This window comes from Pteropus alecto, unplaced genomic scaffold (assembly GCF_000325575.1).
Source record: "Pteropus alecto unplaced genomic scaffold, ASM32557v1 scaffold8, whole genome shotgun sequence".
Lineage (NCBI taxonomy): Eukaryota > Metazoa > Chordata > Mammalia > Chiroptera > Pteropodidae > Pteropus > Pteropus alecto.
In genome coordinates, this window is record NW_006494609.1 from 6,302,652 (window position 1) to 6,312,143 (window position 9,492).

At 36.4% G+C, this 9,492-nt stretch overlaps 1 protein-coding gene across 3 annotated transcripts in view; it reads left to right on the plus strand.

Moving 5' to 3' along the window:
• Positions 1-9,492, plus strand: part of NRXN3 (neurexin 3) — a 1,437,186-nt gene that overhangs the window by 830,591 nt on the left and 597,103 nt on the right. The gene's annotated exons all lie outside the window — the stretch shown is intronic.

Consider the following 9,492-nt stretch of genomic DNA (forward strand, 5'->3'; position numbering starts at 1 on the left):
CCCTCTATAGTCTTTCTGCCTGTTTGCCTACTTCTTTATACTGCTATATAATTTTATGGGGTATGATTCTCAATTAGGAAACTTTAAAAAGGACAAAAAATGGGAAGAGACTATCTTCTAAATATATCTTTAGTTCTTCAGGCAGCAATTTAATTTCAGTTAAAAGAAAGAACAAAGGCTTGCCAGTGTTTGGGAATGAGGCTAGCTGGGTACTTCAGTGGGGCTCTTTTTAGAAATGGACCATCAGGGCAGTTGCAGTGTTACGTAATGCTGTCCTGCTCTTACCCACAGAGAAACCGCAGCTGCTTTGAGGCTTTACAGAAGCAGCAGTGACTTGAATTCTGTGTCGCTTGTGTCCAGAAAAGTCCAGGCACTTATCAGTTTTTTTTTTTCTCATTTTAAAATTATCTATTTGAAGGCAATGTAAAAGGGTGATCTCCATTTTAGAGACAGTTAAACTGAGTTTCAGTGAGGTTTGTTGTCTTGGATCAAGATATCCACTAGCATTATGAGAACAAAATCTTGCTTTCTTTCTTTTCCAAACCCATTCTCTATCCTAGCTTCTCTTAGGCTGTCAATATAATATCAAATACTTTGTGTATATATGAGAAATTTGAAATTTTATTCATTTCACTAGCATTTATTGAATTCCTGCCTTGTACTGCTGACCAAGGTCAGAAATGATTTAAAAATGTTTCCTTCAGAATGCCTACTGGATATTTTTGCCACACAGACTAAAACCCTACTGATAACTTCCATTCCATCTTGCATATGTGTAATTGAGACACTATAGAAAGGAATATGGGAGGTAAAAGATATGGAATAAAACATGTCTTGGGGAAAATATTTTACCCCTGAGAGAGTTTAGGACAAATTGTTATCCAAAGATTTATTTTTTTGTATGTAGCACTATGTCTATGTAGCCCTGTGAGAACATACAGAACCTAGGAGAAAGAGAACTGACTCCCAGTCTCAACTCTGATACTTTCTTACTTGGCAAAGTCAAAAAACCTCTCCTTCCATCCCCATCTCTCCCCATGTATGTGATAAGGATAATAATTACTCAAATAAATCCTATTGATCTGCCCCAGGGAGATTTGGAAAATAAAGTCATAAGTATTAAGGAAGATGGTGCACTCTAAATGAAAGTGTTATGATTATCTCTGTCCTCTAGGGGCTTGCTAAAACAATTTCCTAAGGTAACTTTCACACTGACTTTGATATGAATGTCCAGATCTCTGAAATATAGGAGTAACGTACAGGACCAAGAAGGGTATTTTGACACTCTACAGTATTCCACCCTCTCCCTGTAAAAAAGAGGTTTTTAATATTAAGAAGATAATGATGACTCTGATCTGAATGATTAAGCCAAATAAGTTGTTAAATTCAGGGAGCAAAGATCTAAATTAACACTAGCTATCGTTTGCAGAGATACTTCAATTGTACAAGTGCCCTACACAGGTTATTTCATTTAATTCTTATGAGGCAGGTATTCTATGGACGAGGAAACAGAGAGGTTCAGGGAACTCGGGTCAATTTCCCAAGTTCGCACAGCTCATTGTCCACTAAGCCTTGTTATGGAACCAGAGCTATATTCAAAATTAGAGCTATTTCCACTCTGCTATCTCCTGTCTCCTTGTAACTATCCAGCACCGCTCCTTCCCCCCACCCCTTTACTCTCTTCGTCATGTAGTATTTGATTGTCTTTGCCTTTCTTTTCCTTCAAGGGTACATCACCAATTCCTGTCTAGATTTAAATTTATAGACACAAAATAGGATAAAAGTCTTTGTTTCCAAGCCAGTGGGCTGGGTTTCCAGAGGCATAAATTCTAGGAATTAGTAATATCCCATATAAAATCACTGAAGGATGGTATCTGTGGTTATTTCATTGGCCTCTATGATACTCCCTAAAGGTGTAATTTATTCCACAGTCTCTGGATACATGTGTTTATGCTCTGGGGAACAGGTTACACTTGCCTTTCCTAGAAACCTTCAACCAAACAGGACCAGGATGTAGATCAAGTTCTGTCAGCCCACACCTAAAATGTCCTCTACAGACATGTTGCTACTAAGCTAGAAATCATCTGCCGTATTTCCTGTTTTCTCTTTAATGACCAACTCTATAAGCACTCAGAATGAATAAGGGATAGGGTTTGTCTTCTCCCAGACTCCTCAGCTTTCCATGGTAATTTGCAAGTCAGAAGGGAAAACCCATTAGAAGCTGAACAGATTAAAAGATAATAGGATTTGGAGAACAGGACTCAGAGAATCAAGAGTAAATTCTGTAGGTTCACAATTACAGTCGCTGAGTCCAGATTTGTTCCTTTCCTGATGGGGCCAAGGCACATGCAGCCTCATGGAGCGACTGGTAAGGCCTGATGAAAGGAGAAAATAAGCTCCATAAACACAAACTTTAGAGTCAATAGTATATTCCCCCGGGACTGCCAGTGCTTAACTTAGCAAGGTTAGAAAAGGAATTCCCCTCTACCCCCAGCTTTATTGAAGTATAATTGACAAATAAAATCCCTCTACCCCCAGCTTTACTGAAGTATAATTGACAAATAAAATTGTAAAATATTAAAGTGTTCAGTATAATGTTTCGATAAAGGAATTCCTTAAGATATAAAGGCAAAAATGAATGGTATTAAATACAAAACAGTTAAAACAGCTACAGAATCCTGCTTTCCAAGCTTGATCACTAGCACAGTTGTGAAATGCTAGGAATTGGGATGTGGAAAAGATCTCAGAGATCACCCAGAGCCTCCAAGGACCATGCCAGAATCCGTACAGTATAACGTTTCGATAAAGGAATTCCTTAAGATATAAAGGCAAAAATGAATGGTATTAAATACAAAACAGTTAAAACAGCTACAGAATCCTGCTTTCCAAGCTTGATCACTAACACAGTTGTGAAATGCTAGGAATTGGGATGTGGAAAAGATCTCAGAGATCACCCAGAGCCTCCAAGGACCATGCCAGAATCCTGACGCTGGGAAACTGTGGCACAGCTCTGTTCTCACTGTGACTCCTTAATCTGCCTTTACCCTGCAAGGCTATTTGAGAACCATGGAATCCCAGAAGTGGGTGGAAAATATTCCCCCAACCAAGTAAGAAATAAGTCTCTTTCGTTCTCTGTGTACTGGATTCTGTATGCTGCCTGGTGGGGGAGGAAGGGCTAACCCTGAAGTTCTCAGGCATTTGCTACTGTCTCGGTAGGTAGATCTTCAATTAGGTCCCAGCTTCTCTCCATCTGTTATTTCTGGAGTATTTTGGCCTTCATCTGGAGGAAGGTGACAGGAAAGCATTCTGTTCCTGCAGAAAATGTGCTTGTCATCGCAGTGTACTGTTGAAACAGCTACTGCCTACATTGCTCTACCTCTTGAAAGCTAGCATTTTGGTGTGAATCAATTATGAAAAGTGATGCACACCACCCCTACACACACACACACACACACACGCACGCACACACACACACATACACGCTCTCCACCTGAAAACCTGAGATATAATACAAATGTCTAGAATTGAGAACACTCATACAGAGCACTTCAAATAATATTAAAATTCAGCCTCTTGGGAACAGTGAGTAATAAAAGAAATTTAGAGTTTTATAAACTAGTTCTAATAAAATAATTTTGTTAAATTATTCTGATAAAAATCATTCTAATAAAATAATTTTTATGGTACTTTACAATGTTACATTAGTGATTTCATATCTATCTGTTGTCTCCTGTTGTTCTACAAAGACCTTATAAGATATTTACTAACTACCCTTCTTAGACAAGTAAAGTTAGGTCCAGTAGTTCTGCCCAGGGTATCATAGCCAAAGAAATGGCAGACCTATTAAATTCACATTTTAAATTATATTTTTTTCTCTTTCTTTTCCTATTTTGAAATATATTCTTTCTTCTGATACCAAGGTATAAGACAGGCAAGGAAGATCTAGAGCTCCTCAAAAGATTAGGTCAAAAAGAGAACATGAAAGTTTCTCCCTTAAAGGTTTACTTTGGCATGTCGTTGTCATTGGAGAAAGCCCGTCTACCTCCATGGCATGTCTTGTGCCTGAGAACGTCTCCTAGAGCAATCTATAGAGAGTGGTGAGGTAGCATTTCTCAGAAGCAAAATGCTTTGCTATGCAGAGCCTTTGAAAAGTCTAGAAAACATTAACAAATGATTCTTTTAATGAAATTCTTTTAAATAGAAAATATTCTCTGAATAATACATGGGAATAGGAATAAAGCTTGGACATATTGCATTATGTTCTAAGTATCATCATTCCTACATTGCAGAAGGTACTAGGGTCATTGAAAATAAGATGCTGTGAAATTGAGTGATTTTTGAAAAATTGCGAATGGTAGAAATGTAAGACTTTGTAGGCTAAATCATAAGGTCATTGCCTAATTGAGATTGATAGGAACAAGACCCAATCAAAGTTGTAAATTATCAGAGTTTTGGACATTGAGAGAATGACTGCATAGCTTGTTAAAATCACTAGGGAACCTGAAGAGGCAGGAGGTAATGACTGACATTAGAACTTGTCTGAAACATTAGAAATAGTTTCAGATACATGAACATGGTCTGAAAAATGAAGCAAAATTGATATTCCAAAACAGCAACCCAAGCTCTCAAAACACTGCCTATGTCTTTCTTTTGAAAAATAACATACAAAATTTGTCGAGGTAAGCCAAGCCATTGAGATGCCCCCAAAGCAGGTGAAATCAGACAAAGCTACCGAGTGAATTTCCATGGGAGAGAACAGGAGTTGTGAGGGATGACTTAATGGAAAATTTGTAGGTAAAGCACCTTTCTTCTCAAAGTTTTTCTAGCCTTACAATTTCAGAACTCTTTCTCACTTTCAGGGACAATGGCTTTTCCAATGCCACCTGAAATGTGCCTTTGAATAAGTAATGACAGAATTAAAATGAGAAGATTAAAGCATTTTAAGATAATTGTCCAACAATGGTGGATGTGTGACCACTGAACTCCATGCGTGGGGTCATCTAATGACGTTCTAAAATCAAAGACGGTTTCATTTGGCCTTTTTAGGAGAACTGTCTTGTCAAAGAACACTTTAGTGGTTACTTTGGTCAGAAGTGTAGGAGTTCAGAATGAGTCACTCCAAGATGCGCCTCTGGTATGTGGATTACTCTGAGTTAAAAGCAATGGAGACTCTGAGAGAGTAAGAGTAACTACACCTGACCCCGTCTTAACAAGCTAGATAAATTTGAATTAGCTGCCTTGCCTATAGTTAGAGATTGTTGGAGATAACTTTTTTTGACCTATTTATATGGCAGGACAAAGTACTAATTACTGAACACATGCTATCCCAACAATGACCTTTGGAAACACCAAGGTGCCTTATCTCATCCCTAGCTCGGAACGTCCTATATACTTCATTTTCCCTTTCTGTCTTGAACCTCTCAAGTATGAGGGGTCTCTGATGCCTCATGTATGTGGGATTTGGTGCACACAAAATTAAATTTGATTTTCTCTTGTCAGTCTCATGTTGATTTAATTATCCAACCAGCACCCCCCTCCCCGCGAAAAAAACCAAAACCAAAAACAAACAAACAAACAAAAAAACAATAAAACAAAACAGAGGAGGGATGGGAGGATTTTTCCCTTTTCCCACAAAAGTCAACAAAGACCTGTGTATCCAGCCCTATCTATATGTGTGTATTCTATCATTTGAAGTCATTTATGTATTTTGTTATAAGAAAAGGCAGAGTCCTGACAAAGAATACCATCCATATTCCTGATACGGGTTTTACAGATTTCACTGATAATTAAATTTATTCTCATGTCATGTCAAATATTTAAAAAAATAAATAAATAAGGTTACGGTGTTATGCCTGTTTTATAACTTTACAAATATTAAATGAATATCTAGAACATCCCTGGTTTGCTTCCAATGGATCATTTAAGCCTCTTGTTAACTTATGCATCTTTCTATTTCAAAATATAGCAAATTTCACATTATTTTTTAAAGTTCTTGATTGATGATTAAATTTTCAAGAATTTCCAGTAAAAGATGTCAAATGTCCAGAGATCTTTTAATAAAATCTCATCAGCCTTCAAAATAAAAAAAAAAAAAATCAATAGTACCATGATTTGAAGTCATAGTCTGAATTTAAGTGCACCTTTAAAATTAAATATTGTCAGAATTGCCTACTCAGAGGCTTTCTTGGAAATGTGCCTTATACAAATCCCATATTCATATGTATAGGCCATGGAAGCACAGGAAATGATGTGAAGAAAAACATCTTTAATTCATATTTGGAGGCTGTATTTCTTGTTGTCTTTAAGAAAAAACAGTAAAATAGTTTGTCATTCAAACCAAATTCATTTGTTCCATTAACTATTAATTTCTGTCTCTTCACGCTACTTGGATTGGAGACAGGGGAAACAGGCCATGAAAATCTCATGGAAAAATGATTCTCGTGCAGTCTCCAGCTAACAGAGTTGAGAAATTAATGATAGATGCCTGGATTGGATGTAAATATGTTTCTTATGCAACTATTATTATCATGTCTGTCTGTGTGTGTGTGTTTCTGTGTGTATGTATGGAGTTAAATGATCTTTAGTACTGGTTTGTTGTCAAAAAATCAATGAGAGCACAAGTCACCTAAAGAAAGAAAACTGGCGCACAAGAAGGAGCCATGTCTACAGAAGATATACAGGAATACAGAAAAGTTGATAGTTGATTATTCTTTCTCTCCTTTAACTCTATCTTGGACAGCTAGTTTTTAGTAAATAAAACCAAGTTGTTATTATTACCTTTTTTTTTTAGAGAGCCTTAACTTGTCCTCATTGTTTAGCATTTCAGCAGATGTGTTCTTGTATGTCCTGAATGAAAATGCGAATCCACAGACACATAAACACAAACACACACAAAAATTTATATATTTTATATAATAAGTGTTTGCCTATGTATTTATGCACATAGTTAATATAAACACATTATGCTAAGAGAAACATTGAGTGTTAGAAGAAAATTAGCAAATTATGTAAGATGTAGCAAACTTTTTATACAATGTAACAAGCATATTTTTCAACTTTATTGATGTATTCCATATAGGACCATTTTTCCTCAGTATGGTAGGCTGAATGATAAGTGACATGGCTCAAAGCTCATCCCAGTGGTGGAATCTTCAACCACTGGGGTACCCTAGAAGAGTCAAGCTTTCTGTATTAACTTGGAAGTAAATTATACCTACTTTTCCCAAGAGCCTTTTTTTTTTTTTCATCTTTCTCTTCTGTCAACTTACTGTTACCTACCTTTCTCAGTGTCACTAATAAATGAGATTGTTTAGGGAATGCACTTAAGACTGTGTCTGGCTCCTTGTGAACACTCAATAAATGTAAGTTACTATAGTTATTACACTTTGATCCTTTCCACATCCCCTTGATGTTTTTAAGACAAATAATTTAATCTCCTCTTTATTAAAGGAAAACTGAGACTAATGGAGGTTAGGAGGTTTACCTGACTTGTCCTAAGTCTCAGGATTAGTGAATAGTATTAGAGTTACCTGAACTAAGAACTACAGTCTTTTAGGTCAGTGCTTGTTCTGTCATACCAAGATTTTAAAATATTGAAATAGAGTATTTCTTTCTGAAATACTCTTAAGAAAATAAAGAAGATGCCAGTTCTCACTCATATCTTTTTCCTTATTTTAAACTCATGCCTATCTTAAAGGCCATACATTTATTTAATAATTTTAAATGCATTTTACCTGAAATAATAACCAAAGGGTACTTCTAAATAACGTATGTTGGTGGCCTCACACTGTTGTTAATATTCAATATATTCCATTAAGTGCAATTTTATGAAAGTTTCATAAACAAATCAATTGTCCTCAACTTAATTTTAAGCCAACATCAACATCCATTGAGAATATCAGCAATTAAAATATCCATAACACCATATAACAAAGCACATATAAAGTACTATGTGAACACATATCAAGAAGTGAAGAAATTCTTCCTAGGAGTTCAGGGAATGTCCCCTGAAAGAGGTGCCATTTGAATTAAGTATTATATGATGGATAGGCATTCGTCCAGTGGAGAAAGGTAGACAGAAGGGGTCAATAGGGTGGCATGACCCCTTTTGGAGTGAGAGTGCCATTTGAGCAAGGGTATTAAGGAACAAGAAACAAAGTATGATCCCACTGGGTTGGTTTCCAAAATTATTTTTATCCAGCTGTGAAATGCCTTGTGTGCTAGATTAAGGAATTTGAAGATGATTTGGTAGCATCTGAGCTGCAGTAGTTGTTTTTAGGAAGAACCGTGCCATGACCAGATTTGCGATTTAGAAAGATAACACTGTTAGCATTGTTAATGGGAGGGTTGAGATAGACTCAAACTATAGCACAGTTTCAGGAAAGAAACAATGAGGACTGAGACAAGGAAGTGAAGGAAGTGGCCATGGAGGTGAAGAAGAGGGAACAAATGTCAGAAAAATGTGAATATACTCAACAGTGTTTACCACCCGATGAAATATACAGAATAAGTGAAATGGAAGAGACAGATAAGTGGCTTAGGTGGATGAATAACTGTAGCCATAAGTAAGACAGAGAAATATATTAGGCGCCTTTTATTCAGTAAAGAGTGGTTTCATTGTAAGAATCCCATCTATTCACTTCCCGTCTTTGTTACAGTAATACATCTTGTATTTTCATGTGAAAGTAGTTACAATGGTCCTTTACACTGTATTTTAGTAGTTTCTTTATCTTACTAGATTGTAAGCTACTTGAGGGTCAAGTCTATGTCATTCATCTTTTAAACGCCTAGCACATTTGGTTTCCTTACACAGAGGAGAGCTCATATTTGATGAATTGGATTGCATTTAAACACACTTGTGGCAATAGGAAAAATGCTTAGAGGATTTTCTTGTTTCTGTTCCAGTTCTTTGGTTTATCTCAGCTCTTTTCATTTTGGCTCCTATGAGCTTTTTCCAGTGCTGCAAACACTTCTAGTTGACAAGAAAGAGAAAGCGAGTGAGTGAATGAAAAGGAGGAGGGGACATTGCGACATCTAGATTGAACTCCGCAGGTTTTCCTCTCCTAATTTTCACCTTTGGTGGAAAACTGTCCCAGATTTCATCCACCAGGCTAAGGTTCTGACATGGTACATTCTTAAATCAAGCTTGAAGGGAAATTGATTGAAAAGAAAACACCATTATGGGAAAACAATTTATTCTCTTCCCCTTGACAGAAGGTAGATTTTGTCTATATTGTAGAATAAATATTAGCTGGCTGATTGCTTTAAGATCTAGAAGCCTAGAGGAGTCATGATTGGCTTCGCTCACATTTTACAGGGAGATTTCTTCAATTTTAGAGACATTTGATACAAAGTTTTTTTTATTACTTTTCATAGTAGTATTTTTTTCTTCCTACATGATTATTTGTATTAACTAGATATAGGTGTAGGAAAACTCATGCAGATATTTCAGTATGCAGTCATGTGTGTCTATTAAAATGTATATCTCTTCAG